Source organism: Taudactylus pleione, unplaced genomic scaffold, assembly GCF_031769625.1.
Source record: "Taudactylus pleione unplaced genomic scaffold, aTauple2 ptg000276l, whole genome shotgun sequence".
NCBI lineage: Eukaryota > Metazoa > Chordata > Amphibia > Anura > Myobatrachidae > Taudactylus > Taudactylus pleione.
This window is the reverse complement of record NW_028284678.1, coordinates 3,940,086-3,953,170: the sequence shown is the minus strand read 5'-3', so window position 1 is coordinate 3,953,170 and position 13,085 is coordinate 3,940,086.

Genomic DNA, 13,085 nt, shown 5'->3' with positions numbered 1-13,085 from the left:
TGCCTAAACCTAAGTCCCCCGGGGGGGTGCCTAACCCTAAGTCCCCCCCAGGGGTGCCTATCCCTAACCCTCCCTCCCCCTAGCCTAACCCTAACCCTCCCGGGGGGGTGCCTAACCCTAAGTCCCCCCCAGGAGCCCTAAACCTAACCCTCCCCCCAGCGGCTGTCCGCTCGCGGCGCCCGGGCATCACTACGATCGTGATGCCGGGCGCCGGTCTCCCGGCATCGGGGAAATGCGGGTGTCTACATCTAGAGGCCTGGGATTTCACCCATGCCAGGATAAGACAGTCGGGAAGCTGGCTGCCGGTATTTAGGCAGTCGGCTTCCCGATTGCTTCCCAGTGAAGTAACAAGGAGGAGGTTCCTAGGTGGTGTAGGTCCCTCCCTCTACTCACTCTTGCTTTGCAATGGTTACATATGGCTTGACAACTGTTGTCCGGATTGGGGTGGAAATAATTCCACATGTGAGAAGTGGATTTTTTTGTCTTTTGCCCCCGCATGACAACAATGGGCTTTGGCTTTTTCAATCCATGGGCAACAGCTGTTGCCTTACTTACACAAAGGACATCCTTGGCATCAACATCCTCATCACCAACATCTTCATCATCAACATCCTCATCACCAACATCTTCATCATCAGCATACTCATCATCCTTAGCGCCTTCAACTACCAAAATATACTCCTCCTCCATGTGCAATTCCACAGAAGCATCCTCATTGACTACGTCTGCAAGATATTGATTGCCCCTCCCCACATTTAGAGAGGGCACAAAAATGTTGGAACTTGGAGGATCCTCCAGTACACTAGTATTTAAGTCTGGCTCACACATGGCAATGGCAGACACACTTGCACTCTCCTCTGGGATTTGTGATTTCGATTTCTCAGGGCACACAGTTGGTTTATTCGGAGCTGTCTTACTCCTCTTAACAACTTAAAATGTATTATTGGCACCACCACCATGACTACTGCAAGCAGAAGGGCTATTAGAATCAGAACCAGCAGTCATCATAAATTAAGGCCAAGGCTTTATCTTTTCCTTACAACTTTGTGTAGTGAATGGCATATTGCTAATTTTTTGTTTATCTAAAGGCAAATTTCCTTAATTTTTTTTCTTAATTTCAGTAAAAGTAGCTTTACCATATTGATGGCATGACTTAAGCCCTGGGGCATGGGCCTTCATAGAGGATGAGGAAGTTGACGGCCTTGCACTGCTGGCGGCTGCTACAAAATGTGGTTCTTGGCCTTGCTCTCCTGTCATGTGAGAGCCCTCCATATTTTCTGCAGTCTTGAAGCAGTGTCACAAGCACCAATAGTGTAGCCAAGGTGCGGTTACAAAATTCACACATGTGAAGTCATGCGCACTAAGAAAAAAATTAGACAAAAAAAGACACTTTTAAGAAAAAAAATTTCAGGTCCAGAACTTGGGCCCAGAGCACAGATTGATGATGACTGGAGTTGGGCAGCACTAGGTTGCATTGCTAACTTGCTGTATCTTGTGCGGCTAAGCCTAACATGCACACACACACAGAAAAATATTAGACAAAAAAAGACACTTTTTTAAAAAAAAAATTGCATCCAGAACTTAGGCCCAGAGCACAGATTGATAAAGACTGGAGTCGGACAGCACTAGGTTATGTTGCTGACTTGCTGTATCTTGTGAGGCTAAGAACACACAGAAAAAAAATAAAAAGACAATATATATATTTTTTTCAGGTCCAGAACTTGGGCCCAGATGGATGCAGCAGACTACACAGCAGCAGCCCAGATGGATTAGCAACAGCAGCAGCCCAGATGGACACAGCAGACAGCACAGCACCAGCCCAGATGTATCAGCAATAGCGCCAGCTCAGGAGACAGCAGACAGCACAGGTAAGTACCTCCCAACCCAACACTACCAACCCTCCCTGTTTAGTCTCCACAGCCAGAGTGAAATGGCAGCTGCCGCTTGGTCCCTTATATATAGAGATGAAAGCTTGCGAGCCACGACATTTAGTCTCTATGGTTTTGCCTGGGTTTGAGATCTGGGGTCGGCAGGGGAACCAAATGCACGTTCGGTTCTCGCCCTGGATCTCAAAATTCGTGTTGTTTCGGATCTCTGAGATCCGAACCCGCTCATCTCTAATATATATATCAGCACAACAATACAGACAGGTGCACCGCACAGTGGGGGTCATTCAGACCTGTTCGCGAGTGCAGGACACTTGCAAGCGGGTCGATGTTGCCCCACTGCGCATGTGCACGACAGAGGGAGCTCCGTCGTGCGCATGCGCGAGACCTGGACAGCGACGGGCTCTCTGTCGCTCCGGGTCTCACACCAAAGGGGGCGTGCTGTCGATGTTGATTGACAGCACGCCCCCTTTGGTGGGCGTGCCGGGGGCGTGGCTGCAAAGACAGAGGCGTTCCCATGGGAACTCCTACCGTCTGAAGCCGGCCCCACTGACATCACTAGTGATGTCAGTGGGAGTGATTTTGGCTCTGATAGAGCCAAAATCACTCCAGGGCTTGCGGCAGCAAGACCCTACTGCAGGGTCTCCGTTGCAAGCCCGATGGTCGTGATGGTCTTGACCATCACGACCATCATCATGGATGCTCGCTACAGCTGTGGGTGGTCACCCACAGCTATGCGAGCGTCCAGGAGGACACTCCATTTTCATGGAGGAGGGCCCTGATTCAGAGCGAGCGCTCTGGTCAGAGCATTCGGCTCTGAATCAGGCCCAGTATCCTTTATTTCTGTGTATATTCACTTTTGTAACCACGCATCAATTAGTCACAAGTGTCTGAACTTGGCTCAGTAAATAGTAATCAACAAGCACTAGGTCTCCAAAAACCTTCTGAAACCACAGCTCCTCACTTCACTACTCGATATCCCTTGAGTGAAACATCTGTAAAATAAAATGATAAGAGAGTGCACCTCATAGTGCGTAAAGTATTTAATGTTAAAATCAATGGTGCACAAGTAACAAATGTGCCTGTACCTACAGTAAAACAAAACTGTGTGGGCTTAGTACCACATGGTTTATATATAAAACATCCACCGACAACCACCGCCAGTTCCTACCGTATCCACCACCATGTACAGTGTTCCGCCATTGGCTGCTGGACACAGACCGCATCGGGCCACTGCACCTCGCCTCGGGATCTGTTTTAGGTACTGACACAATTGACACGTGTGCACCATTGATGTTGACATTAAATACTTTATGCACTGTTATCATTTTATTTCACAGATTCTACTTTTAGGAGACAATCTGAGGTAGTTTTAGGCCAAAATTCAGCAGAAATATAGAACATTTTGAATTGTTCACAAACCTTCAAGCACCAATGTATATACAGTATATATGCAGAACCCCTCCAATGGCTCCCATTGTGATGGAAATGGGACAGACCTTGCAAAACAGTAGGTGAGGACCTGGCCAGCCACCAGGAAAGGAATAAATATGGGAATAGTTATTTGGGGCAGAATGGGGGCAGATTGGAGTCCCTTTACAATATACGAGTCCCATGCCACCTCCTGTTCTGTATATCCCCAGACCCGGTATTTGCCATTCCTACTCTGAAGGTTGCTCATTCTGACCCACCTCCCCCACTTTGCTTCATCCCATTCTTCCCCACACTCTGATCAGTCCCATCTGACATCACCAAATCCATTCCCCACACCCCTCAGATACTTAGCCTGTTTTTTGTGGCTGGCCAGATCCTCTTCCTCTGCAGCATTAGGCCTGTCCAGTCTCCCTAGTAGTGGCAGCTATTGGTAAGATGGTGCATATATATATATATATATATATATATATACTCCAGTAAAACACAAGTTGGCACTCAGAGACTTCCAAACAGTGAACCCAAATGTGTTAGTGTTTATTACGTGGACAGAAACACTGGGGAAATTGCAAAGGGGAAATAAATATGATTCAGGTTGACAGTTAGCTAATTAGAAACCTGTATTGCCGGACTGCCTGTGATAGGCTAATAAGAGGTAGATGAGTTTATGTAGTCTGTCCCTCACTGCCTGTGGAGCAGTGAGAAAAACACACACATACACACACACGTATATATATATATATATATATATATTTAAAATATTGGTTGTATGTCAATTCAGTAGTAGAAGCATGATATTTTGTTTGACTTTTTTGGACATGTCTATTTTGGTATGTTGTTTTATGTGTTTAAATTGGCTATTATTTATCTGACACTTTAAATCTCTGTAATCCCGATCAGTCATCATTGTAAAGCTATTACTGACTTTGTTGGTGAAAAACTTATAAAAAATAAAGGATCTAATAGAGTTAAAACAAATTATATTCAATACAACATACTGTACCATTAGGAATACGTCTGCAACTTAGTGGGGAGTACAAGGAGAAAGAATGTTTGATAGATTCTTAAAATGCTCTTTTTGTCTGCAGTCTGCAGTCACAATCTTACAGCTAATGGGAAAATAAAAGCTTCTCTTCTTTGATGTTGTTGTGAGCTGATGGCTTATCAAAGATCCTAGATGAAATACAGTAAATCAGCCTTATCATATATGTCTAAAATAAAATATGATCAAATACTGGTTATATAACTAGCAGAGCACTTGTTTCTGCAACTATTGAAATGCTGACATTACTGATATTGACATAATACATCCAATCCACAGAAGATAGATATAGATATTGTATACAATGTCAGTTAAAATATTTAGAGCATACCCATTTTACCAGTTTTTGTTGAATTTGACACAGTTCAATGCTTTAATGTACTCTAGAAAAATAAACAATTGGAGAAAAAATAAAATAGATAATAGAATCACTTTAATTTGTTTAAAAAAATTTAATTAACATTTTTGGCTCATCAAAGTAGCCACCTTTTGCCAGTATAACCACCAAACACACTTGTGGTATTCTTTCTACATTAGAAGTAATATATTGTTTGGATATTCTTTTCAACCCTGTTGCAGACGTTCCCACAAATGTGTTGCACTTGTAGGTTGCTAGCTACTGCTTTGTTCTTTTCCTAAAAGGTAGTTCTGCCATTGCTTGGTGTTATGATATAGGTCATTACTTTATTGTTAGGTGAACCCTTGACAAAAATGGTGTAGAGATGCTATAGCTGCAATATCATGTGGTAACCCTTTTGGTTCAGGGTGCCAATCACTCTGAGCAAGTTGCCAACTCAAGATCCAACAAAAATGCCCCAGATCTAGAAGACTTCCTTCCAGTTTTCAGTCAGCCACTGGCAGTGCTTTATGGCCCAGGCAAGTCACTTCTATATTGCTAAAAAAAAAACAGCCATAAGTTTTTAATGCATTACTTATTCCCTGAAAAAGGCCTTTTGTTGTAATTTTGAAATCTGTTTTATTTTAAATTTTTTGCTATTATAATCTAAAGCTTTTTTTTAACATATAGCAGCTCACAGCTTACCTTTGTACTATTTTAGGTTTTTCACTGGACATAAATCCAATATAACCTGGAAAAATAACAAAATTATGTTACAGCATACTGAAGAAGGGGATTTTAAATTTGTGAGGACAGATTTAGATTTCTTAGGGGTGTGCATCCTTGCTCAGCTTTTAATCACAGTATTAAAATAAATGTTGGTGGCTAATGCAACAAGAGCAGACATTCCAGTCCACTGGCATTCGGAGGTAGCTCCCTCAATTTGGGATTGGTGCCAACGATTGGATTTTAACATGAACATGGAAGACATTTTTCATACAGCATTAGAGATATACTAAGATGTTGTTGCTACTTGGTTCAACTAGATCAAATTTAAGTAATCTCTTTCATATAAAGCCCTGGTACCATCACTTTAGACAAAGATATTTTCAGCTCTTTCTAGCCACTACCTGCATTTTACATAAACTTTCCTGAATTTTTCACCTCACTTTGTCTTGTCTACCTCCCCCCTCAGTAAATGTGGTCTACAAAAAAAACTTTGGGTATTGTATTAAAGTTCATGGTAAAAATGTATTTATACCCTTTGCTCCACAACATAGTTTTTCTATGGGTGAATATAATGACTTGTCAAACATTAAATAATACATACAGTATTATATCATAGCACAACATCACAGTATGGATACGTTTCAAAGCTCTAAGACTAAAACAAGTCAAATCCCAAATATTCTACCATTATACAACCAAATAAAGAAAAGAATGCCCAATTTTTGTATGTTTTTCTTGAATTGATTTTTTAAATTGGATTTTAAATTCTAAAATAAAAAAATATATTTAAACAACACTAACAGGTTTGACTTTGCTCATTCATATTTGAGCTTAAGATATGCATTTTAAGCTTTTTAATGTACAGTAAATAGTGAACAGTATATTTAGCAAGGCTATTTTATAACTTTGAAGCCCAAAATATAAATAAAAAATCTTGAACATGATTTACAAATAACAATTACAAAAACTTGAGCCATGGACAGCAAACTGTAAATTTGAATCATCATCAATATAAATGTGTAATCCAAACATCTTACAATCAGACTTTTGAAATGTAATTAGTTTTTTAAGGAATTAAAATTTTTAAACATCTCTAATATATCAAGAGCAACATCTGCCTTTTTGATTTTTAATGTTCACATATACAGTAGGTTTATTTTAAACATGTTTAGATGCATGGCATAGGACAGTGTTGGCTAGCCTTGACACTCCAGCTGTTGTGGAACTATATATCCCAGCATGCCCTGCCACAGTTTTAGTATGACCTAATAGCAAAACTGTAGCAGTGCATGCTGGGTTATGTAGTTCCATAACAGCTGGAGTGTCAAGGTTAGCCAACACTGGCATAGGAAGTAGAACATATGGTTTATGTAAAATTAACTTTCATGAGATGACCACACTTATATAATGTAAGAGAATAATTTAGATTCAACATTTTAGGATCTACAGAATCTAATAACCCACTAAAACAACTTTTGGAGGGATATCAAAGCACAAATAATCTCCACTTATTTAAGGAGTGGAAATTTACACTTTATGAGTGTTTTCTTAAACTCATTCATCTTGTAATGTGAGGTAAAATAAAAATCTTGTTACTGTACAATAGAGTTTACCCTGAAATTAAAGAACAAATGGGTGAACAATAAAAAAACAATGAGAACTACAAAACTAATGAGACAGATTTAAAAAAGAAAATATAATGAATTGGGGAGGAATAAACCAACATTTTAGAGAGGTAAAATAGACTACAAGACAAAGAATAAAAAGTAGAGCTGTTTTACTAACCACAAATAAAGAAACATAGGTAATAGAAATCAGACCATTAGGGACTGAAATGCTGTTTCACAACAATACAAAGTGAGATCCAATATCTCAAGTATAAAACCATCAATCAAGAAATTTACCATTTCATGCTGATATTAGGACTATAAATATCATTGCTGCTTTTAGAAGAAAAGATTCCAACAGTGATAATCATTTTTTATCTCTATCCCCAAATCCACATTCAAAGGTTATGCATAGAAGGAGTGACTAAATCTAAAAATATCTTTACCATTGAAAAAAGATAATAACACAAGAAATGACAGTCAGCGCTCACAGAAAAAGGGACAGGTGTTACCACTAGCTGCTTACTCGGGAGGTGTCCTATCCTTCCCTAATAGCAATAAATATAAACATCTAGTTATTCTATTCACATGAAACACTACAACCATTAGTAACTATTAATTAAGAGATACCCAGAAGAAGAGTCAAATTAATGGTGGAGGCAAGTCAAGCACTATTGGAGTTCAGTGGATGAAAAATCCTAATTACCTTTGCCGCACCAGTAGTAACTGCAGGTGTAGACTAGGGGTGGTGTGGACAAATATTTACTCAAAATACTAGAAAATATAAATTCTATGGACTATAAGCTAAATTCAATTTGATGATGGATTTTTATTTTAAAGCAATTTTTTTTCTTTTCTTCAATATTCTACTCAACTAAAGTTTATTTTTTTTTTTAAATAATTATTTTCTTTTGGCTTAATGAGCAGGGATGTTAGGCAAAGTTACCAAGATAAGATAATTAATTTTGTTAATTACCCAAGATATCACAGATCAGTTAGGGTCAGAATGAGTTCTAGCACTATTCAGTATTGGCAGTTTGTGCATGGGAGAATGGGCATGTTGTATTTTGTGATAGATAAAAAAATGTGTCCTGTGCTTCTGTGTACAGTAGGTGCAGCCTTATACCTAAGTAGTAATCACCTACTATTCTTGGTTTTAAAAAAGTAGAGGGGTATTGGCAAACCAAAGGCACAAATAAGTTTTAAGCAAGAGCAGAAATGAAATCTATCTTTGAAATTATTACTTTAGAGCCCTTTGGACTAAACAGTGACTTTGAACTCAAATGGTTCCTATAAAATATTTTTTTTCATTATTTTTTTTAAATATAAATTATATCCCAAACCTATAGTTAGGTTTTTACATGAAATACCCCCTTTTTTATGGTTTCACCAAATCTGTCTTTTATCAGTAAAATTTAAGTGATACATATTTCTCTCTTTCATTTTAGTTTTTAGCTTTATTCATATTATTATTTTTTTTATTTTAATTCTATCATTTTAAGCATTGAAATAGCTGGCATTATATATTCACAGTCCTGTGAAAGATGCCAGGATGTTTATGCATAATATTAAAATTTTTCAAAATATCATTTTTCTGGATATAAAAATAACTACATCTTGATCTTATTGGTCATGTCTCATGTTAGCAGCTCTAATAAGTTATTTACATTTTCATATATTCTTATATATTTATACATGTTTTTATGACTTTATGTTGGCATGGTTTTATCATTGTGATAAACATTTCTGCATTGTGAAACATGCCCAAATTTTAATATGCATGGCAAAATAAGAGGCACAAGAGTAATACAAAAGCAACAGAAACATTTTGTGGATTCCTTATATAATAACCTAGTGGAGGCTGTGCATTTAATAAACCCAATTACAGTACATGCAGAAACTACCTGCTTTTCAGACCCATGCACAGTGAGTTGAGTTGGCCACGCATGTGTGCCATAACCTGACAGACCTTTTTTAATGTGTACTTTTATCTCCAGAGAAGTTCTCCAGAGAAGTCATCTGTGTTCCACGAGTGAAACGCATAGGTGCTTCCGGTTTCCTCTCTCACAATCTACAATTAGGGAACATCATTTTAGGATGTAGACAGTGGTTTCCAGTGGCAGTGACCTTTTAACAATCTTCGGGAAGCTTTTCACTATGTCAAGAGAGGCCCCATTTCTGTTGTATTCTTGTTAAAAACCATTGATACTATCTAGTTATGGGACTGTTGGAGAATATAGGAAAGTTGTTTGGTGTCCTTGTCATTTAATTACTGTTCTGTAAATGAGGTTGGTTACAATATATATGCCAGATGAGCCCCCATAAGAAATACTGTAATGGCAAAACAGTGGGTTGATAGGTTGCTTATGGGAATTCAGTGTCTACAACTACTCTGCATACACTTAATTTCCAGAATCGACCTCTTAACACACTTGTTTACCATTTTTTTCTATGTGGAATAATCTGGCATCAATAATTTAACCAGCCTCATTTAGGACAGTAGTTGCACCAATTTTCATTGTTTTTCTTGTCCTGAGAATGAGTCACCTTAAAAAAAAAAGATTCCAATATTTTATCAAATAAAAAAAAAAACAATCAGTCAGCTGGACATAATTTTTCAATTATGTAAATTTAATATTAATATGCACTTATTATTTAGTTTTGAGAATACATTGCCCTAATTTCTGATAGTATATTCTATATTGTCTAAATATATGATTTTAAGCTGCAAATTTTCACATATAAAATGTTCAATATTGATCTGCAAGAATGCAATAGATAATAAGGAAACCACACAGAGTCTGATGAGAAAGGACTGACCACTAAAACACATACAGTAGATTGAACACAAATCTATTCATATTACATGACCTGTACACTGATTGGGAACAGACCCCAGGATTCCACTGTATAGTACTTTTGTCACCATCTATATGTATTATTAGTTACTACATTGCCTAAAAATGAGCTTTAATTGTGCATTGCTTCTTTGTCATTTACAGTTCCTTCCAGAACTGTGTTAAATGTATTTTATTCACGTGTGACAGTTTAATTGGCATGCACCACTGCTTTGACTACTTTCTGGCAGTGCAGCTGTATATATTCGGATTACTGTTGTCTTGATTGCTATTTGCTATTGTAATGCTAGGGATGGACTTTTTGTTTAAAATAATGCCTAATAAAAACAAATATTGTTGCAAGATAATGAAAAAAACTTTCCCGCAACCCCAATAATTCTGTTTGCTGAAGACCAAGGCTGAAGTGGATTTTGCAGACTCAGGTCCCGGAACTCATGTCTTTTTATATATTTACTGAACTTTTGTTATAGGCCTATTTTTAGACTTATCCTTGTGCCATTAAGTGGATGAAACAGTGATTCCATTCAGGGATGTAACTATCTTTCTATCAGCCCATAGTATGAGTTGTGCTGTCCCCAAAACCACCCACTCATTGTTTACACATCTATATTGAACTCAAACAACAAGATAGTAAACTAATTACTACCAGACTTTACAGTTGCATCCCTCCCCATGGTGACACCCAGTGCTGATATGATTGTGGTGCGTGCAGTGAAGCCTGGCGTTTGGCCTCACAGGTAGGTTGTGTGGCCTTGCTACCCAAACCCCCATTTTAGGCACTCCATGGGTCCCGGAGATGTGGTCTTCCCCCGGGGACCAGTCTGTGTGCAGTACCAGCTCCCTCGCTGTGTCAGGAGCTTAGTGCTGCATGTAAAGCTACAGTGCAGTACCCGGTGCCTGTCACTGAGAAGCAGTTGGCACTTTTTTGTCACCCCTCTGCGGTGACACCCGGGTGCGGCCCGTACCCCCTTGTGATGCCACTGATCCTTTATAATTCCTGTGCCCACTGAATTCCAGATAACTGTCAGACATAGTTCTATCTTCTGATTGGCTATTTGTTTTGGTAATGGGTCCATTAATCAACAATGGAAATTGCTCAATTGTACAATGTGTCACCAAGAACAGACTGTACACAAGTCAATTGGCTCTGCTTTGTTCATTAGCCACAAATAAATGGTCTGGCACATTTGTTACCAGAGAATATGTGGATTGAATAACCTCACCACTATACTGTACATCTCTAAGGCATCACACATTACACTGGTTTGTCTGATTTGGGGATTTAATGAAGATAGTAATATAATATACAGAGTATCTGGTAATTCGTGGGGTTTTCCCACATCCAACTTGCATCACAAAATTAACAGTTTCTATTTATTGGACACTACTATTTGTATTATTTTCATTTGTATTTGATAATTGCTATAAGATTATTTATATCATTTGATAATCACCACCTGGTAACTTTTTTTTGACTATAGTATATTAAATATGTTTTTTTTTAACGTTATATATTGTTATTACTTATTATACACATTATGCCCCAGAGCTGAACTTTTCAGGTTAAGAGCCAGTTCTCGATGCGTGCTTGTGCACCCCCAGTAGTAGTATTTAGCTGCCATTGTCTCTAATCCGTTCAATGCATGGAACAGGTGTACTTTTGTTCCAACTGATTCATACATACTATTCATACACTTATGGAAAGTGAACATGCAATGTAGGGATTTATATGCAGCAATTATGTTTTATGGATAATTAATTTATCTAATTAATATGTCTAAACTGAGGACCTGATTCAGAGTAGCACACAAACCTGATGGTTTGCGCACTGGTCCGATTGTGAGAGCCCTGCTCAGGATCTGTACTATTCATGTGCAGGTATACCTCTACAAGAACTCTTGCAGTTCTGCCAAGCTGCAGCCTGATTGATAAGCTGCAGCCATTTGGGGGCAGGGAGTGGGAGGGGGCAGCCTCCATACCCAGAAACAGGGGCATGTTACCACCATTTTCTGGGAGTGTTGAAGCCAGAGTCTATGTCTTCCGATGCAGACTTAGTAACCTTGACACCGGAATTGCAAGGGGCAATCTGAAAAACCTCTGAGTTACTCAGATTGCTGATGGTATCGCAGAAGATTCAATGCTGCATATTAGGATGCAGCACTCGGATCTGTGATGCAGTCAGTAGGCTTCTATTAACACCAGATGCCTCCTGCTGCATTTGCATATGAGCTACCCAGCAGTTGTGCAATACCGGACAACTCTCAATCAGGCCCTCAGTATTTTAATAGTGATGAAGCTGCAGATAGAAAGATTAAAGATTAGTTTGATCTCTCTAACTTCTGGAGTCTTCTAGTAGCAGTGACAGCAGCAACTTCCCAAACACATGAAACAAAGCCTCGATCTGCAGTGCAGTATTTTTCAACCCTTCAAATTGTTAGGCCATTTTAGATATATGGTGTTGAATCATTGACATTTTATTAAGGTGCATTTATTTCTTGCATATATACAGTACATGAAATTTATATGTGTTAACCAATTGCTACTTATTACAACTTTTAAGTGCGAATATACATCTGGGTCTTTTACAAGTCAGTAGTGGTTTAAGTCACTCAATCAATACTTCTATTGGAAAATCAGTTCCATGTCATCTTGTTAGCATTTAAGTCTGCTAAAAATTATTTTGAACCTTTTTTATGTGGTTTACCACTAGATAAAATGTAAAAAAAAGATAATTAAAGCTTTCAGCTCAGACAGAGATCAACATGACAACTCACAAAATAGATTGTGCATTTCATTTTGCTTTCAAGGGCTATGAAAAGATATTGTTTGCCTTGAATTTTAATCTAGTTGTGTAATTCTTTTTTTATATGTATATGTATTTTATTTTTCAATAAAAAAACTCTATCAATAGTCATTTGAGCAAATAAAAGCTTTCTGTCATTCATTTTGGCAAAACAATGTGATGCTTATGTTTTTAATGCTTTATTGTAATTATTTTTTGTTCTTCTACAGTATGTCTATTTAGTAAGTTCATCTACAAGAGCATAACAAATGAAACAAACAGGTATAGTCAATGTTGCTGCAACTTTCAAAAACAATTTCTTATAATGATAGATGATGACCACAAAACCTATTTGCTAGCAGGAGATAAAAAAAACATCATTTATTGGATTATAGAAGCAAAATCTGAGGCAC